This window comes from Podarcis raffonei, chromosome 9, assembly GCF_027172205.1.
Source record: "Podarcis raffonei isolate rPodRaf1 chromosome 9, rPodRaf1.pri, whole genome shotgun sequence".
Lineage (NCBI taxonomy): Eukaryota > Metazoa > Chordata > Lepidosauria > Squamata > Lacertidae > Podarcis > Podarcis raffonei.
The window spans coordinates 31,699,002-31,718,844 of record NC_070610.1 but is presented as its reverse complement, the minus strand read 5'-3'; the positions used below and the strand labels follow the sequence as shown (position 1 = coordinate 31,718,844).

At 39.6% G+C, this 19,843-nt stretch overlaps 1 protein-coding gene across 1 annotated transcript in view; it reads left to right on the top strand.

The window, feature by feature from the left end:
* TENM3 (teneurin transmembrane protein 3) overlaps positions 1 to 19,843 on the top strand; it is a 1,264,592-nt gene that overhangs the window by 398,440 nt on the left and 846,309 nt on the right. The window contains exon 3 of the mRNA XM_053402551.1: positions 8,412 to 8,577. The gene's annotated coding sequence lies outside the window, so the exon portion shown is untranslated. The remainder of the gene's footprint in view (positions 1 to 8,411; positions 8,578 to 19,843) is intronic.

Genomic DNA, 19,843 nt, shown 5'->3' with positions numbered 1-19,843 from the left:
GTTCCCATACTAAGATTCATGTAGCCCACAGTTCTATAGTGGGCAGGTTGCTTGTGCTTGGAGCAAATTTAGATTACCTGCAGCGTTCTGGAGATCAGAAATGGTGACAGATGCCAGCACTGAAGCACCATTCAGCCTCCCCTCCCAATGGTTCATCATAGCTTGTAATTCCCAAGTAGCTAGTAGATTGTGAAATCCAATTAAACAGTCTAACTGGGAAATAAAATCAGTTAAATTCATTTTTTTAAATCCTCTGGTTCATTATCTTTTTTACTTTTGCTGTCAATTGCATAAAATATTTTAAAAGTATATGTCAGAATCACCCCAAAATGTGTTGTAATTTCATTTCAGAGGGACAGCATGTTTCAGAAGCAATTGCTCCTAAGGTGATCTGGGATCGGTTACAATGCTAATCTCACAGCTGTCTCTCTTACTAGCAGTACTCATAAATCATATGGTGTGTAATAAGAGGAGCAAGTTGGAGAGGTTAGAAATCTTAAGAAAACTGTGACAGAAGTGATAGATGATATTAAGTGACTACATTCTGAAGATATTTTATATTTTATAAAAGGGAATGTGTTGCATTGGAGATAAGGTCCTTTTGCATCCCCCCTCCCCCTCTGAATATCAACACTGGGAGATGTGGAATGCTTCTGTAGCATTTCCAGATGAGTATCAAAGTTGTGCTTTATGAAGGAAAAAAGGCAACTGAGATTTAAAAGTGAGAAGAAATCCCCATGAATTTGGTTGTTACAGCACGAGGCTACTTTATTAATGCAGACTGGTACACAGTTTTAACTTTTGTATGATCATTGCATCTGTATGCTATTCACAGCTACAATGCAGTAAAAGGTGTCAGATAAATTATCCAAATTCATGCTTATGCAGAAATTTGGGGTGTCACAGAACCCCAGAGTTCACCCTGGAATCAAACCCCTCTCTTATATGCTTATGCTTAGTCAGGTTCATGGCAAATTAATAATGGGGTTTCTGGAAGCCTCAAAATGTAATTTTTATTCATAATTTGATGACATACTGTACATAAGAACATAAAATACAGTAACACTGAGCATAAGAAGAGCCCAGCTGGGTCAGGTCAAAAGCCCATTTAGTCCAGCATTCTGTTCTCACAATGACCAACCAGGTCCCTGTGGGAAGCTTGCAAACAGAGCCCAAGTACAAGAGCATTCACCCCACTTGAGAGTCCCAGCAGCTTGTATTCCACCGTCTCCAACAGTGGAAACAGAACACAACTACACCAGAGGCCATTAGGAGGAATGAGAGGGAGGTGTACAACATCCTGCCCTCCACTTGCATCAATATAACTAAATTGTGTTCCACTATACGAAGCATGGGTAAATTTCATTACCAAAGAGAGAAGGCTGCATCTAGGGAAGACAGGCAAGAGAATCATGTGAGTGAGACCTCCTCATTCTGTCTTTTATTGTGAGAAGTGAAATTGCAAGGAAACAGGCAGAGGGCTTTCTCAGTAGCTGCACCCGCCCTGTAGAACACCCTCCCATCATATGTCAAAAAGATAAACAATCACATGACCTTTAGCGGACATCTTAAGGCAGCCCTGTTTCAGGAAGCTTTTAAAGTTTGATGTTTTGTTGTCTTCCTTTATACTTTGTTGGAAGCTGCCCAGTCAGATGGGCGAGGTACAAGAAATTCATTTTGTTGTTGTTGTTTGAAAGCTGAGTGAGTGGGATGTATCACCTGTTGGGACATCTTTGTAGCTTGCATTCATTTGTGAACCTCTTTCCTTGCTCATGTACCTTGGAATATGAACTTCTGGACCTTGTTTGCTGCGGAGTGTATACTGCTATTAGCCTGAATAAAGATCTCTGGCTTACTGGCTTGCAAGACTCACTGCCATGTTTTGGGACAGGAACCTGAGACTTGCCCTCATCACTTGATAGATTTAGCTGACAATTAAGTATTTTCCAGTTCACCAAATGAATTTTCAATCAGGAACCAATAAATCTACATATCATTGAGTTGGATCCAGGGTGTTCCTTCCATTAACAAAATAATTCCATGAACAGAGATTCCACTGGAGGTAATTTGTCTGATTCCTCCTTTGCTCTGCAGCCTTCCAGAACAACTTTTGAAGGGATTCGGGGAACTCCAGAGGAATGAGGAACTAGTGAAAATTACCTTCATCTTCCTCTAGTTAGAGCATCTTGTAAATGCTAGATACAACCCATTGGGGAGGGTTTTTCGGGGGGTTCTATTGGTTACTGAGCAAGAACATCAGCTTATAAACCAATAAAATACTTTCCCGGTTACTAGACTGACTAAAACAGGAGAAATCTACCATCAAAAGGTTTATTTAATAAACATGTCTACCTTTTTCTGGCATACTAAACTATTCCTTTGGTCATCATGGCCCCAAAAATTATATGCTTATATTCCCATGAAGAACATTCCCACGACACACAGCAAAGTGCTGGTCCTTTGTTTCAATTTCTTGTAATTCCAGTAGGGATCAGGCATTTGATTAGCATCTCCCCTCTCATGAAATAAAACAGAAGAATCTTCTCTTGAGGAAGAAGAAAACCCATTGTTTTCATAAAAGAGAGAAGTAAAAAAAAAGCTTCAGAATATTTGACCAGTCCAGGTGTATTTGTGCAGGATATGTTTCTACTTGCTTAAAACAAAAGCTTTAGTTTACTATTCACTAATCCTCAATAATAAAGACTGAAAATTTCAGATTCTAGAATCATTCATCGGTTACCTGCTTTGGCTGACCCAAAGTAAAATGGTTTGTTTGAATGTTTCACTTCAATAATCTTTATTTTTTACCTGCCTCAGTTGTCATTTCTGACAGTACAGAAATCCAGATGGTGCTAGCTGGCCTCTGCAATAATCCATGTGAACATTTGGTTGATGGTCAAAAGAGATTTTTGTGCATTTCAAGGAGAACTGAAGAGATCAGCAAAACCATGTAAGAGTATATAGCCACGAATGTCAGGTTTTGTCAGTTTACAAGTGGAAACAAAGGCTGAGGAACCTTTGAATCACTGATGCTGAAAAGTTTGCCAGAGCACTTCAAATGAGAAGTTAGATAGGGGAATTAATGTTGACTGGTTCACCAGTGGAAATAAAAGTTTTTGCACACCAAAAGCATAGAAATGAAATGTGCATTCTAAACTAAACGTTCTAAACATTTTAAGCCAAAAGTGGGAAATTAAGCTAGAAATATTCCCAGTTGTTTTGCCCTTGTACTATTTGAAATTGCTTGCTTTTTTCATATTACAGACACACTTTCATAATTGCTTTTCTTTTGTCTTTGCCTGTTTTCCATTTCCATCTTCATTTAGCCCGTTACATGATGTGTTTTTGTTTAAGCCTTTTCTCAACTTTTTGCAGTTCCTCAATTATGCAGACAAGCCTAGACCTGTATAGTTTTTAATGCATGTATCATCTGTTCAAAAATTCTACTGAGTGTGCATCAAGCAGGATAAACTTGTCACTAGGACCCCCATCCTATATGGCAGGATTGCCAACATGGAAACAGTGGGCCCACCATACCTTCTATGCTGCCCACAAAAGGTCTCAATAGTATCTCCATAAAAATCCACAATGTACCTGAGGCTGGAATTAGCACTTTGGTGTCTTTCCCCCCTGTTGATGGTGTGGCCAATGGGGTGTATAACCACACCATTTTATGATCTTGTCTCTTTTCCTGCTCTTTTAGATGTGACAGCCATTTTGTTACTGGCAGGCATGGCACTTTCTTAAAAATTTAAATATGCCGACTGCACCAAAATGGTTGGGAACCACTGGTACATGAAACCTCTCAGTCTGAACATTTTCTATGAAATGTTTTACAGGTTCCTTTTTTCTCTCGACGAGGGAGAAACATGAAATGAAAAGCAGTTCTCTTCTTTCTTCCCCTCTTCCATTTTGCCGTGGGATAAGCTCCATTGAGTTCAGAAAGATTTTTCCCCCCAAGTAAACATGTGTAGGATCTGGCTGTTGATACGTCTTTTCCTTCTTCCACTCTGTCTCCTTCATTTGACGCCATCTTTAACTTCTGTTGAAAGATTACATGCATGGAGGAATAGAATTGTTCTCATCCAAAAACGAATGGCTTTTTTAACACACGAGAGTTAATTCAAGTATGCAGATATGCACATTTATAGAGAAAAGATTATGCTTACTTTTCTGTTTATATTTCCTTCGTCCCCACATACAAATTCTTTATCTCCAGAAACTAACCCATATTTTATTTTTATTTTTTAAACAAAACAAGCAAACTTGCACAGGAAATAAAAGTGTCATTATTTCCCAGCCTGACTCCTTTTACACTAATACATATTAGCATAGTGTTTCTCAAACTTTATCCTCTGGGCCACACTTTCAGAATAAAAATTTGTTTGTGTTACATTGAATTTTTTTATTGACAAGGAATATACTGGAAAACAAAAAGTAACTCATGGCAGTGCTTGATGGCAGAACACAACTACTTTCTAATATGATCATGGGACATACAGAAAGAACTGTACTGAGAGCTGCATTGGTCTCACACCTGCCCACAGTCTTGGCCATCTGCCAAAGTTGAGCCATGGGGGTGGAGTCTGTTTCTTCAATGCATTCCTCACAGCTGGCAAAGCAGCACTCAGCAGGACTGAAGTCTCTTCTTAACAGCTGATGAGCAGAGAAACCAGTTCATCTCTCCACAGGCACTTGCTTCTTTGCAGGGGTCCCGGCAGGGAACACATTGATGAAGCAGCACCCAGCAGGATGGGTCTAACAGCAACAAGTAATTCTGAACTGTCATCAGCTGATGAATGGAGATTTCAGTCATGCTCTCTGCTGGAATCTGAGCAGGATTTAACCTCCACCCACTTTTCATCAACTGATGACCAGCGGTTAAATCCTGCTGCTTTGGGTGCATTGGTGGTTGTGGTCAGTGCAGAGCTAAACCCTGCCTATCAGCTAGAGTCACCCACCCATCAGGCTGGTGTCAGCTGGACAAGGTTTGGGGGAAGTGGCTTCACAGACCAACTTGGACCCCCTGCTGGGCCATGATTGGCTCATGGGCTAGAAGTTCCCCAGCCCTGAATAAAGGGCCTCCATTCTGTAACTTTATCTCTCTGAGCAGGTCCTGTTCATCCCACTGGGAAAGATGACAAAAGTTGTTGCAGCACTAAGGGAGAGCCTCTGTGAGCAACTTGTTCCAACAATGGATCGCTGTGAACTGAGGCAATTTTAGTCTGTGCTGCCAGCCACCTTCACCTGTCCTCCACCACCTTCTGGAAAATAAGAGTCTCTTACATGGCTAACCCACTGGCTTGAAAATGTTGGGATACTGCCAGGGAGATAAAGTCCATCTGAGCCCCCAAGCTCGGTGCCGGACGATCCATCAACCTCCCGTAGTCAGGCAATATCAGCAATTTAGCGACACTAAGCCTCAGGCTTAGTGCACACTCTGATAGCAGAATTCACACAGCAGGAAGTTGCACAAGCATGAGAGCAGAACATGCATATTTACAGTTTATTTGGCGTTGGTCAGAACAAAGAAGGCATGACCGTCTGCTCCGACTGCTCAGGCAAAAACAGCCAAAAACGAAAGGAACTTACAACATAAACATCCTGTGAGACAGGAACTTACGCAGGCTGTTATACAAACATCCTGCTCCCTTTTAAGGTGGAACGGAAATATCCTAACAGAAAATGGGTGTTTGTCCTGTACTCCATGGACCCGTGTTGCAGTGCCTGTGCTCTTGAATGGGTGAGGACCTGGATCACAGCAGTTCTGTAGCTCATCCCACTTGCTCCTCCACCATTCAGGCAATGCTCTCTCCTCCCTTCCCTCCATTATCGTTGCCTTTGCCAGTCTCCAATGTCCCAGCTTCAAGCTACGTAGTTAGAGGGATCCCCCCCAAAACACAATCTGAATTAGAGCAGTTGTGAGGCCATTTGGGATCAGAACAACTTCTGAGTGAGAGCTCACACCAATTTTATTTCCTGTCCACATCTACCTGTGACCTGTACCCAGAAGGGGACAGCTTTGCTAGGCCCTTCTTCACTCTAACCACACAATTACGATTCCTAGAAACAAAGCTACTTCATCTAGCTGTGGGACACTCCTCATCATCTGTATCCACGGTGGCATCAGTTATCTACACTGAGAGCTGGCTTGACTGTAGGTTGCTGGCTCAGAGCTAAGGCAGAACATCCTGTCCCTTAGAAATACTCTCACTACGGGGCAAAGTCCCTTAGAACAAAGGAATCTTAATTGAGCCTTGCACGTTGTTCACACCGCTTACTTACCCACTAACAATGGCAATTCCAGTCAGCTGCAATTCCAGTCAGTCTGCTGCTGTCAATAAGGATTTGGCTTATTTTGCTGCTCTCATGGGTCATATAATGGCCACTTACCTGGTCAGAAAGTGGGTGGTGGTTGCAACCTGGTGCTGAAACCTCCCCAGCCATCACAAAGTTTGTAATTGCCCATCAGGGGCAAGCTGAGGGATGGAGCCAGGGTGGGGATAAAGGCCAACTGCACCCAAGCAGGGCCTGAGCAAACTGTAAATTGTATTCAGAAATAGCCTTTGTTAAAGAATGATGTATGTTACTGCAATGATCAGTTGTTCCAATTAGAAATTGTAATATATTCACTTCCTATATTGTTAATTGATATGAATGGCTTTATTATCTATTGAATCAGTCATCATATTATGAGTCATCACAGAATTGCCTATCAGCACACACTGGTTATCACAGACACTATAAACATATTCTGTCTACAGCCTATCTAGATACATCTCTAAAAATAATGAATTCTGTATAGTATTTTGTAGTCAGTAGTGCCAAGTAAAATCTTCAGGTAGGACATGAAAAGGAGAGGGAATGTTCTGTTATTTTCCTCTCTAAGGGACTTTGGTGTTTTTTTTAAATCACACCTAAATATTTGGATTTGAGGGTGGGGGAGCAGAGAATCTTTTTATTATTCTTTTGCAATTTGTAATTTGCTACCCAGCTAATTGTTAACAATGTTCCACAGCTCTTAACTGCATGCTCAACAGCTTAACCTTGTGGTCATTAGCAGGTTTGGGAGTTGTTGCAAGGCTGTGAATATATACACTGTTGTGGGTGAATTAAAAGAGTGCTGCTGCGAAACGGTACAACAAACAAAAATAAAGCTTCTTTCATGGGGGAGGGATAGATAAATAACGACTAGGGATCTCAGCTTGCTTTGTTCCTATTTTAATAGTTTACTGTTTTGTGGTTTCAGTAATTAATATGACATTCTAGAAAGCATAAATCCTGCTGAGATATTTAAGTTAGGAGCATCCTCTTGATGGCGTACAAATAAATAAATTATATATATATATATATATATATATATACATACACACACACACACACACACACACACACACACCGTTCCCAGATCTTAACAAGCTGTTTTGATTTACCTTTGAAAGACATTTGAATGGTAAAGTAGTGTGGCCTACTCAAACCATTTTAGTGTCATTGTTAACTAGAACCTCCTTTTGAAATTTATTGCATTCAATTACATTTTTAGAAGAATTTTAATTATGTGCCTGTAAAGAATAAAGATGCTCCAGGCTCCATTTGTTTATCATAGAGGGCCTGGGAAAGAAGAGGAAAAAAAACGAGGACAGAGCTTCCCAGCTCATGCAGGGGTTGCAGAGAGAGAGAGATGACTTTTAATTCGACAAGTTCAGAGAGATTTCTTAGTTTGACGCGCACAGCAGGGGGTCTTTGAGCGCCTGGCAATACTTCAGCATTCCAAGCTTTGAAAGTCTTTCCCTGCAGCAGAAATTGTATCAAAAGCCAATGATAATATTCCCTGCAAGGTAAAGCACCCTATTGAAGATTTCTAGAGCTGTTTATTTATTCATCACAGTTTTTTTTTTTTTAGGACATATCAGGCATATAGGTAATAATTCTTGTAGACGATATAAAAATGCAAATAAATAAATAAAAACTCTCATTAGTCTCTTGCCTTGTTATATTTCTTCACTGGTTACATGAACCTATAGACACTGCCATCCATCCCTTTCCGCCCAAAATGTGTCTCTTTACTGCAAATGTCTTTCCCTGTAATTTTAATAAAATCATCATTTCTGTCTACTCTCTACCACCTGCTGTGTGTGTAAGATGTTTATGGCCATCTCCTTCCAGCAAGCTTTCAACGTAATTAATTAATTTTACAGAAGGATATTCCATTTCTTAGGGGGTCTGTTTAAATCCCAATTTTAAAGTAAGTTTTAGATATCCGCTTTCATAGTCAAGATTAAAGCTCTCTTGTTTTGGTATTCCAAAGATAAAATGTTTTCATATTTTTGTATTACCTTCACAGGGAAAGAAAAATAACATATATATATATATATTTCTCTCCTTGTTTTTGTTCTGTTTGGTCTCCGCAGCAGAGCCGGGAGTGTGAGACTGCGACAACCATTCCCTTGTGTCATGTCATTGTCGGCTATCACAGTGGCAGAATCAGCCAGATCGCTGAAGACAAAAAGTGTCCCTCTTCCTCTTGCTCTTTCAACTGCCACTGGCATCCAAAGTGACCTTGCCTTGTAAATATTGGTGAGTGACCACAAGGGGAAAGAAGCTCCCTGCTGAAAGAGAACTTCTTGGGGGGGGGCTGTAGTGGCCTGAGGGCACTACATTGCTTAAAACTGTGTTTTCACGTGGGGTAAACATTGGGGATGTGTGCAGGAAAAAAATTATGCGCAAGATTTTTCTTTCTTTGTTTTAATCACTATTCCATATAACCTACATTTCTATTTTTAACTTAAAGGCACATACTAATGCTTTTTGCAGATTACATGAGCAACATGAAATCATTGCCTTGCTTGAGATTTAGGAAAGCCTCTGTTTCTCTCAAAGACGACTTATGTACTATTCCCTGAGGCTTCTGTTGATGCATCCCTCCCACTCCCAAAAAGGTAGTATAGGAAGTGTAACACAGAGATGGAACACACAGGCAGACCCATGACACTCACCCCTCCCCCAAATATTTGTTTGTTGTTTCTGCTGCTGCTGCTGCAATTCAGGGGTTTGTGGTTTTGTCCCACATCTACAAAAACACAGAAGAAAAATAATCAGTACTCCTTTGTGTCATGTTAGAACCAAAGCTATGGGGGTAGTGAATAGCAGCCATCTGGTGTTCTCTGAAGAAAGATGTATGTTCCAATAATCACTGCCTGATATTAAGGCATGCCATAATCTGTGATTATTAGCATTGCCCGGTCAATATTTCAGAACTAGTAGACGCTTTAGAGTTCTGGAGTTCTGAATAACAGGCATCTGTTACTCCATTTGCATTGTAGTAATCTGGAATATGAGAAAATCCTTTCTCCCTCCCCTTTTGGAAATGGGGGGATTATACTTGAAATAAGAGAGAGCAGTCAGTCCTAGGGATGGCAGCTTCCTTGTCTTATCTTCGTTAGAATTCTTGGAAATATGGAATCAGAGTGGAGTTTTGGCCAATGCAAACCATGTTTCCTTGCCTAAACTGCCTCTAATAGGGAATTGAGAACTATATTCAGTAGGGCACTTCTACTACAACAAGATCAATTTTCTTTCTCCTAGCATCTTCTCAAGTCTTAGACATAAATTTTTCACTATCTACAATTCATCCTTCGGGTTTCGCATTAGCTCTGAGGAACGATTGGGAAGTTTAGAAGGATTCCTGTCTTCAAAGGATCATGTTTGACATTTAATTCAAATGCACAACCCCTTGCACACAATAATCCTTATGAACTTCCAAATAGTTCCTCATAACTACAGAGTTATGCCCAGACCCTTCTAATCTCTGGATCCAGCAACTGTTCAAATATAAGCAAGGATTCAGTTCCTGGAATAGCCAAGCTAGTTTCCTGGTAAGAGGATAGCCGAGGTAATGAGCCATTAAGGGAACAAAGGAAGTGGATCTGTGCCATTAGAAAATAGGTGGGGCCCCTCAACTGGTTGGTAGTTAGAAAGACAAAGGCCAGAGAGGAGAGTTAACTGATGTGAGCTAGGCAAGGCAGCAGGCTGGGAAGCCAGAGAGTCACACTGAAGCTTGATTTTGCTTGAATCTAAGGCTGTGGCTATGGAGGAAGCAAGGCCCGCTTGGGGTATTAATGCTGCAGCTCAAGTTACTAATTTGTGTAAGTAAAGCACAAGTTATGCGGCTAAAGTTACTAATTTGTGTAAGTAAAGCACATGTGCTCATTCTGAAGGAAACAGGGGTAACTGGACAGAACCCCTGGAACCTTGCACCACTCAGTGATTGGGGTGGCATGCAACAATAATGTTACTACAAATCCGTTCTGGAGGCCTGTCCTTATGGCGAAATGGGTTGCTGGTAGAAGCACCATTGTGCGCAGGCACATTCGGCGGCAGCCCGCTTCTGCGCATGTGCAGACAACGACGGCTGCTTCTGTGCGTGCGTAAATCACGGCAAACCAGTGTTTACTTCTGGGTTTGCCACGGTCATGACTTGGAAGGGGCCTAAGTAGAGCAGGACAGAGGTGTGTGTGTGTGTGTGTGGAGGCATGAGACTTTTTGGGGAGATAAGCATTTTAACTATCCTAATTTTAGAAGGAAAGGTCCCCTTCAGTCCTCTCACCAATCGTCTTTAAGCCTTGGACCTTGTTCTGTTGGGACTGCTCTCTGCAGCTCCATGTTTCTTCTTTAGTGCCATGCACTAGTGCTGTACTTGGGGTCCAGGGGAATCTGCCATGAGCAGATTCTCTACACGTTCATAGGAATAACCACATAGCACCAAGTGGAAGAACTAGGAAATAGCTTCTTTTAGTCACCTCACATGGGGCCTTTAGTCCACCTTTCTTCCCTGAGAATAATTCTCTGAATGTGTTGATAGTTGCTATATATTTTGCATTTTGCGGGAAACTATAATGCCTTTCTTTTCCATTGGTCAAGAATAGGTATGGAAGGATCTGTCAAATTTGATTCTCTTCGTTTCTCATTTTTCCAGTCTTAAATTCAGTTCTCCACATTTCTGCTTCAGTTTGCAGGAATTTTTCTTTAAAAAAAAAATCGTGAAAATTCACCAGCATTTTAGTATAGCTTTACCCTAATAAATATATATATTTGTATGCTGCTTTGACTAGTGTACACATTTTGCAAGCAGTTTCTCCTAACAGAACACACTTTTGTAAGTGTTTCCACTAACATCGTCACTTGTGTGCTCATTTTTACCTAGTATTTGCATTTTTGTAACCATTGGTTAGTTGGAAAACTGCATTAAAAATTCAGATAATTACAAATTTCAAAGAATGGCTGTGTTTCAGTTTTCATATTGTTTTGGATTTGACAAATTTGCCTTTAAATGTAAACTGAATTAGATTTCCCCTCCTTTCCTAGTCAAGAACCAAGTTCCTTTCCAGACTTATAAAAACCAGGAAGTGATCCAGAATTATTTGTATACAGTTGCTCTAAACCTAATCCAGTTGTTTTTTTTATTTTAGTGTCATGTGGCTATTACTTTTCTTGATAATATATTTTAGTGACTTGTCTTGGGACTGCAGTTTACTTTTTGTTTATTTTTGAAAGTGGGCTTGTGATAGCTTCTCTTTGAACAGAGTGTTTGTGTTAAACAACATTCTGCCAGAAATTAATGTTTTATGTAGTGATGTCTTGTTTACCATAAGGATTCCAAAGCAAATGTGCTCTGTTGCTGCTGCTTTTCTTCCTATTCTGTATTGGAACAGGGTGGCAAGGTAAGGTGCAGGGGGCTTAACCCATAACATATCAGGTTTCTTTATATATATAAAAAAAATGCTGCCAGACTATTTTTCAGAAGTTTTCAGTGAAAGTTATATATAAAAAGCTTTAAAGACATGTTTGCCACTTTGAAGTCTGTGTCTCTGAAGTACACATAGAGGCTTAATGAGGACACTTCCATGCTGCTTGGTACAAATATTGATTGACTGTACACACTTGCATTAGCTTCCAGCATCATGAGCAATCCACAGTCCTAGACAAGTGGGTTTTTTTGCTATCAGTTGCGATTTCATAAAATACTTTTCCATTTTAGGGTTTTAAGGTGTCCTTGTTCCTCAGATGTGTTTTGCCTGATGTTGAAAGAAAAATATGGTCAATAACTATATAGAACTATGCTTATTATTATTATTACTTATTCAATTTATATACTGAATAAGGTTTATGTGATTGGTTGTTGAATCATTCTTACTGCACAATTGGAATAATGAGGGAGAGAGCAATGATAAGTTACATACTGTAATACTCATGGAACACAATTCACCAAGGTGATCCTTTACACTTGGGGCTGCTCTGCACAGTAACAAGAGGTTTAGACATACAGTAGTTTTAGCTCCATGTAAGTATCCCCAAAGAGGATACCCTAGACTTTAAGTGAGATAATGTATAAACTTATGACGAACAATATTCACTATGAGCTATCTGTAATTTTTTGACAGAGTTATTCATCGAAGAAATTCATGGGTAACTTTTAATATTAGATGTATGTGACTGTTTCACAGCTGTGCTTGATAAATTGTGAAGACAACGTGGTGAATTTATCAACTAAATGAATCATTGAATTCATTCATTTATCTCCTTTGGAGAGATCCTTAGTGAGAAAATGGAGGGGGTGGAATTGTGAAGCAGCCCTCTCATAAAAATAATAAAAATAAGATTTTCTTGCTCACATGGTACTCTGATAAGTTGCTTTGTTTGATTACAAAGAATGGCCTAAAATGAGTTTTATGCAGATTTTTTAAACAATAGAACACATTGTGTTATGTGCAATTTTACTGGAAAACATTTTGAGATATAGCATTTACTAAATCAACTGACTGTGGAAGGAAATATCAAGATTAAAAGCATATATGTGTTTTAGGGTTCATGTTTTAAAAATAGCATATATTGATAAAGGTGTTCCAAAATATAAAATATAAGATTATTCTTTTACATACTTAATAGCATTAATTATTTTTCTGACAACAGAAAACACAGCAGTTTATGCTTCAGATCCGGCATGTGGAGCTTGGTTGTTGTTGTTTTTGTTGCCACTTATTAGTTTATTTTACTAAAACTAACCCAAAGTGACTTCCAAAGTAGTACAAATATTAAGTTACAAAACTTAAAAGCACATTCGCCACTAAAAAAGACCATTCTCATGTTGCCACTCCACACCTCCCTTAGAAGGAGCAAATTAAGAATTGTCTCAGGTGATGAATGCATGGTCTGGGTTGGTTCATGTAAGGAAAAGCAATCCTTGAGATATTGGGATCCTGAGCCACATCAGGCTTTATAAATAAAAGCCAGCACTTTGATTTGAGTCTGAAAACTGACTAGTAGCCAGTGCAATCAGACCAGAATTGGTTTTATATACTCAGACCATCTGGTCCTGGTCAGCAATCTAGCCACTGAATTATTCATGTTATTGTGTGCCAGGGAAATGCCCTCTGAAGATATAGTGGCGTTAATGGATCTATCAATATGTGAATAATTTTCTTCTTGTAGCATATGACTTCGCACCTGTAGGAACTATGACCAGCCTAAGGTTATAACAAATGGTGGTGCAGTAAATTGTGCATGAATTGTTTCAGAGAAAGCGGGGTGTCAGTTCATATATTATGTAGATAACTCCGACAACAAAACATTGATACTTCATTACACACAGTGCTACAGGGCCTGATTTTACAAGGATTTTTAAAATTGTCATTGTTGTTTAAAGAAACGTTTCCTATTCAGCCTTCTTACTGAGGTATCCGGTGAAGAGTTCACCACAGATAAAGTCGCACAGCATCAAAATGCCCTTTTTTTGCAAAATTTAGCAAAATTTGTGTGCTGTCTGGCCCTGAGCCATAATAGCTGCCTCCATTTTGTGGCTCCATTTACACATTTACAGGTCGTAAAATGGGGAGGGGAGGTTCACTGATTATGGAGGTAGGCAACAACCTTTCCACTGTGGTGCACTGCTGTCATTTTCCCCCCAGAATGCCCTGCTGAGCAAAGCTATATCGTCATGTCAGGTAAAAAGGTAAAGGTAAAGGACCCCTGGATGGTTAAATCCAGTCAAAGGCGACTATAGGGTGCAGTGCTCATCTCGCTTCAGGCCAAGGGAGCCAGCATTTGTCCGCAGACAGCTTTTCAGGTCATGTGGCCAGCATGACTAAATCGCTTCTAGTGCAACGGAACACTATGACAGAAGCAAGAGTGTACAGAAACACCGTTTACCTTCCCACTGTCGTGGTACCTATTTATCTACTTGCACTGGTATGCTTTTGAACTGCTAGGTTGGCAGAAGCTGGGACAGAGCAATGGGAGCTCACCCCATTGTGCGGATTCAAACTGTCAACCTTCTGATTGGCAAGCCCAAGAGGCTCAGTGTTTAGACCACAGCACCACCCGCATCCCCCATCATCATGTAGCATCATTGCAGAGAGTATTCTAGGAAGAGAAGTGGTTGCATTAGCAGTCAGCAGGAGCACTACTTCAATCATTGCCACCATCATACAACATGGGAAATGCAATGCAGTGAATAGTTCCACCCTCCTTTCACCTCTGACCCAGCACCAAAATTTGGCCATTTGTTTTTCTCCAGCACTGATTTCTTCATGCAAATAGTAACATGCACTTATTTATGTATGTGTTTTATCTCAGTGTTGCTGTGATCATTATAATAAATTACATTTTCTATTGAGTGTCTAGATTTCTTTCATTGACCTGGTATAATGCCTGAGCATTGCAGGAACTATGAAGAAATCAGTTTAGGATTGTAAGGCGTGAGAAGGCAGAGTAGAACAGAGAGATGTCTCTTCCATTTATTTCATCTCTCCATCTCAGCCATGTCACCATAACCTGACTTTCCTGAAGATCCCTGGTCCAGCCTCACTTCAGCTACTCTATGAAACAAAAACCAAACGAGATGGAAAATGCTACTTATTTATATTTTCTTCAATCTGGGTATAAACAGGGCTTTCATCCACCACCTCCTCCAAAAAATGTGCATCTACAGTGTAGTAGAGCCTGTTCATTTGAAAGTAGATACAATGCATTCCACAGGAGCAGAGAATGGGCACGTATTCCCAATGACAACTAACCATGGAAATCGCCATGCATTGAATTCCTTCAGATTGACTAGATGCACATGACTGCCTCTGACCCACATCTGCAAAAGTCAGTTCATTTTTTGGTGCAGGAAAGTGTTTTATCAGAATCCATTTTATGTAATTGATTGAAAACTCTGCATTCCTAATCTGAACAGGCATAACCTTGGAGGAAAAGAGAAGGCAATGTTGGACCCTTGGCCTTTCATACCTATATTTTTGTTTAAAGAAAAAACTGTCTGAGAAGTAAAAGAAATGTTTATGGTCTTAGTGCAGGACTATTAAGTTGGCAGCTTGTTGCATCCAAAATGTCAAATTTCAAAGCTGAACACTGAACAAATAAATTCACCATTCAATAGGTCTCCAGTGAGGACCTTAACACACACAATCATTTCTCTGAAAACTATATAGGGGTCTCTTTTACTGCCTGGTTCTAAGTGCTCACTTTTAAAGTAGAAATTAGCTGATAGTATCCTGGGACGTATTTATTTTTGATATCATATTAAACAAAATGCAAATATAGAAGGCTCTTGCAAATGATGTTTTTTCATGACACCAAGTTATCTCTGAATATTTTTGTTGAGCTTTATTTCCGCTGCTGGATGTGTAATCTTTGCTAAATGTTTTGAAGGGAAGGAATCAAATAAATTGCCCTATTTTGGTCTTTCTCATCTGTATACAGTTGTGCAGCTCTAGTAGACCTGAAAATTGCCCAGAGACAAACTTTTTTAAAAATAGAGTGCTTTTGAGGCAGAAAATTGCTTTTCTGCAGTATCTTCTAACAGATAGGATGTGACAAGAGGACAAGTAGTTACCACCATAAAGTAGAGTTGTAAAGTCTTTAAAAACAAAGCAGATCAAGGAGTTTTATTTTCCATCTCAGTTGACTACAAAAGATTTACAATACTAAAAATTTGCCTTAACATTAACAGAAGCTACACAGTTTAGAAATAAGCCTTGCAAGCCTGCCTAACCCACCTGTGGCAGCTAGATGCTATAAGGGACATTCAGCATGATGCATAAGATCACAGAGTGTTTGTCAGCATCTTCAGAAGTTCCAAGCACAGTAGGAAGTGTTGTGGCAGGGTGGCGGCAGTGAAAGACTTCTTCATTCTCATCTCCTTAGTTTTATGTTTGTCATGTCCTTCAGTTGTTTGAAATCTCTTGTGGAGTAATAAATAAAAGTGACTTATCCCTTTTGATCAGCCTCTTGATGCTATATGGAAGTATTTGTGTGTGTGCTTAACTTCTTGTTAAGGCAATTTGCAAATGCAAAATAAAACAGGGAGGGTAGATGGAATAAGGCTGAAGGAAGGGGGAGAGGCTGTACCATCTACATGCTAAGAGACATAAAGAAACTTTGAACCTATTATCATGTTAATGGGCCAGTTGAGGATTGTCAGGGTTTGAGGTATTAATCTTAATACACATTCACATTCTTTAATTGCTCCTTTGGTGCTGTAATGGCATAGGCTGTGAATCTGTGCAATATTAACAGTATTATGTGCTTCTATAGTTTGAAGCCATAATACCACATGGGTATTACAAACTATATAAAAAGTGTCATATGCTTCTGTTTTCAAAGATTTAATGTTATTATTATTGTTTTAAATGGAAAATGATCAAGTCTCTACAATTAAAATGGGGATTGTCCAGACCATGCCATCTGGGAAATCAATGTTCTACCTTTATCTGCTTGCAAATGGAGGAGGTGGAGATAATAAGTCTCTCAGGATTCACAAAGAAACCTGGTGGAAAGTGTTCAGCTTGGGAATTTCACCATGTAGTTTTCTCTGTTCTTGCTGCTTTCGGCTTCATTCTTGTCTTTATTAGAACTTGGCTGTCTGGCCTTTTGCATCTTCATAGCGTCCGTCAGGAATTTTCAGCATGGGCAAATACTGGTCTTTTTCTATCACAGTGTCAGGTGATGACAAAAGTTTGGCCAAGCTTTTGATACTGTATGTGTAAAGCCACTGATGCACTAGGGCTCTTGGGACATATCTATGAACTCTCTTCAAATGTACAGTGAAACCTTTAACCCAGCAATGTAATCCGTACTATTTGCCAGGAGTCTGCACAACTGACATCCCCTAATGTTAAACAGGCATTCAGTGACAGCAGGATTCAGGAAGAAATCTTCTCAGTCCCTCAACAAAATAAGTATATACAGAAAACCTAGGTGACCTTGCAAACCATTCCAGGTATAGGACTTTGTGGGGGAAGTTGTCACGGCGTATCTTATAAAAAAGGAAATTAGAATGTTTTAATAGTTAGCCACCCACCAAATTTTGGGGAGGGAAGGATAGTTTTCCTGATAATCAACCAATCAACTGTACAGTATTGAGCCTACTCCTTGGTAAAGGTGGTGAGATTTGATGCAATTTTTTTCAAGTAAAATTGTGGTGTCATTTGTTTGTGGAATCATCCTGTGACAACGCAAACATTAAAGAAGCTTACTATTCTTAAAATGCTTGTGACAATGTCAGCTTAGTTTTTAAGAATGTTTGATTAAATAACAATTTTAAGTTCCCTACAGGTTGTAAGTCAGAATGAGATGTTATTGTTAAAAAAGAAAGAAATCCACTAGTCTTTCAGCTGTATCTCTTGCCCATTCTGACTATTTCTTTGAGGAAATCTCATTTTGTTGCTGCACACCACGAAAGCTCTTAATGCTCTCCTCCAAAATAGTGAGTACTTTATAGTAAAGAGTGTTAGCCAATGTAATTACAGGCCTTAGATATTTCTCTCTGATAATATAATTCACTATCTGCAGGAATACATGTATTTACCTTGTGCTAACTCGTACACTAATACATGATTTGAACATTACTACCTAGGCATTCTTTTTTGTTATGAGTTTTGCGTGAAACCAATGAATGCACTGCTCTGTTAAAAAGACTGTACAATTGCTGGAAAATGACATACAGCAGGAGGTCCTCCTTGTCATTACACATGGAAACTCTTGAGCTGCAGCTATCCTTCACCTGCCACTGTGTCTCCCAAATGCATTTTGTCATCTCAGACTGCTCTCTCTTTTCCTGCCTTTGCCTTGCAATCCATCTTTGTAAAGTAGACGCTGCATTGCTTGAATGCTGACCATTCAAATTCACAGTGGGTCCTTCCGTGTCAATTTACTGCTATGTGATTAACTCTCCAGTTATTATATGACCTTTTGATTATCTGAACATTTTAAATCTGTCCCTCATATTTGCAGGTTAATGTGTTTGCACTGAACAGCTTTCCAACAGCAAACAGTAGCACAAAGAACATGGCCCACCATCATCTGAAGTGGCTCAAAGGTGGCTTGATAAAGCAATTTTGCAGCCACAGATAGGCAGCAAAAACAGGATATAGCACAGGTTCCTAGTAAGCCACCTTATTAGGTGGATAGAGTTAACGTAGCTTTCTGGTTCACAAGATGGATAGACCTGTCATAACTGTACAGTGGTACCTCCGGTTACGAACTTAATCCATTCTGGAGGTCTGTTCTTATCCTGAAACCGTTCTTAACATGAGGCGTGCTTTCACTAATGGAGCCTCCCGCTGCGTGGGCACCTCTGGCACGCGACTTCCACTCGTATCCCGGAGCAAAGTTCACTTCCAGGAGACCTACTTCTGGGTTAGCAGAGCTTGTTACCCGAAGCGTTCACAAGGAGGATGGTACGTAACCAGAGGTATTACTGTATTGATTTATGAGCTGCTTTATTGGTGTTATGAACTGTACATTTTTGGTTTTAATCTTTTTACTGTTTTATTAGTTGTAACGATATCTTTTTTTGTTTTGTTTTACTACATATTGCAAAATTTCCTTTGATGTATAAATTAAATTATTAATTAATTAATTAATTAATTAACCAACAGCTCAGGCTCTTTTCCTGCTTTTTACTTGTCCAAAGCCACCAGTGAATGAAACTTACTGTTTACTAATTCTGTCTCAATCTGAAGCTACACTATTTTCCTTGCAGATTTGTATTCATCTGCAATAGTGTGAAAGTATTTTCAAATTTGATTTTTAAAGTGCAACCCTCTGCTGGCATTAACATCATGGGTCTCTTACGTTGTTCTAGTGTCTCCATCAGTATTTGCAGAAATGCTAGAGGCCGCTGATAAACATCAGAATAGGTTAAAATTAGGCCAAGCACCATAAATCTAAAAATAAAATAAAATACTTATCTGCTGCATTTTTGACAGCAGCTGTGGCTGCACATTGCAGATGAATAACTTTGTGGTAGAGAACCTAAGCCTTCAGCAGCTTAAGCAAGGATGGAGAGGGCTGTGCAAGGGTCAGAATTATGAATGTCTGGCTTTGAGAAGCTTTTCAGTTGGCAAACACAATGTGCAACAGTTCATGACTAAGGCAGCTTCCTGTCACTTTCTTTGAACAATTGCATCCTTTCCTTGCTTCTTGTTCACCTTCATCTTTTTCTTAAAGTATCCTTTTCACCTGTAGTGTATTTTTTCCCCTTAAAATGAGGATATATACTCCACCTGACTTTTACAGAAGTGTTGAAGGGTAATACTTAATACCTTATGGGCCACCTTTTTTTGAAAAGGCTAATCCATCTTTCTCTGCTGAAAGATAAAATTTAGAGCATTTCTCAAGTCCATGCAAGGGACTGAACACAATGAGACCGGATTCTTTGAACATAAACTCCAGTCCTATAAACACGTTACATGGAAGAAGACTGAGGACCAGGGTCACAGTCTAGTAAATTAGTTGTTACAGATTGGAATCCTGAGCTTTTATGCGGGGCAGTTAGAGAATA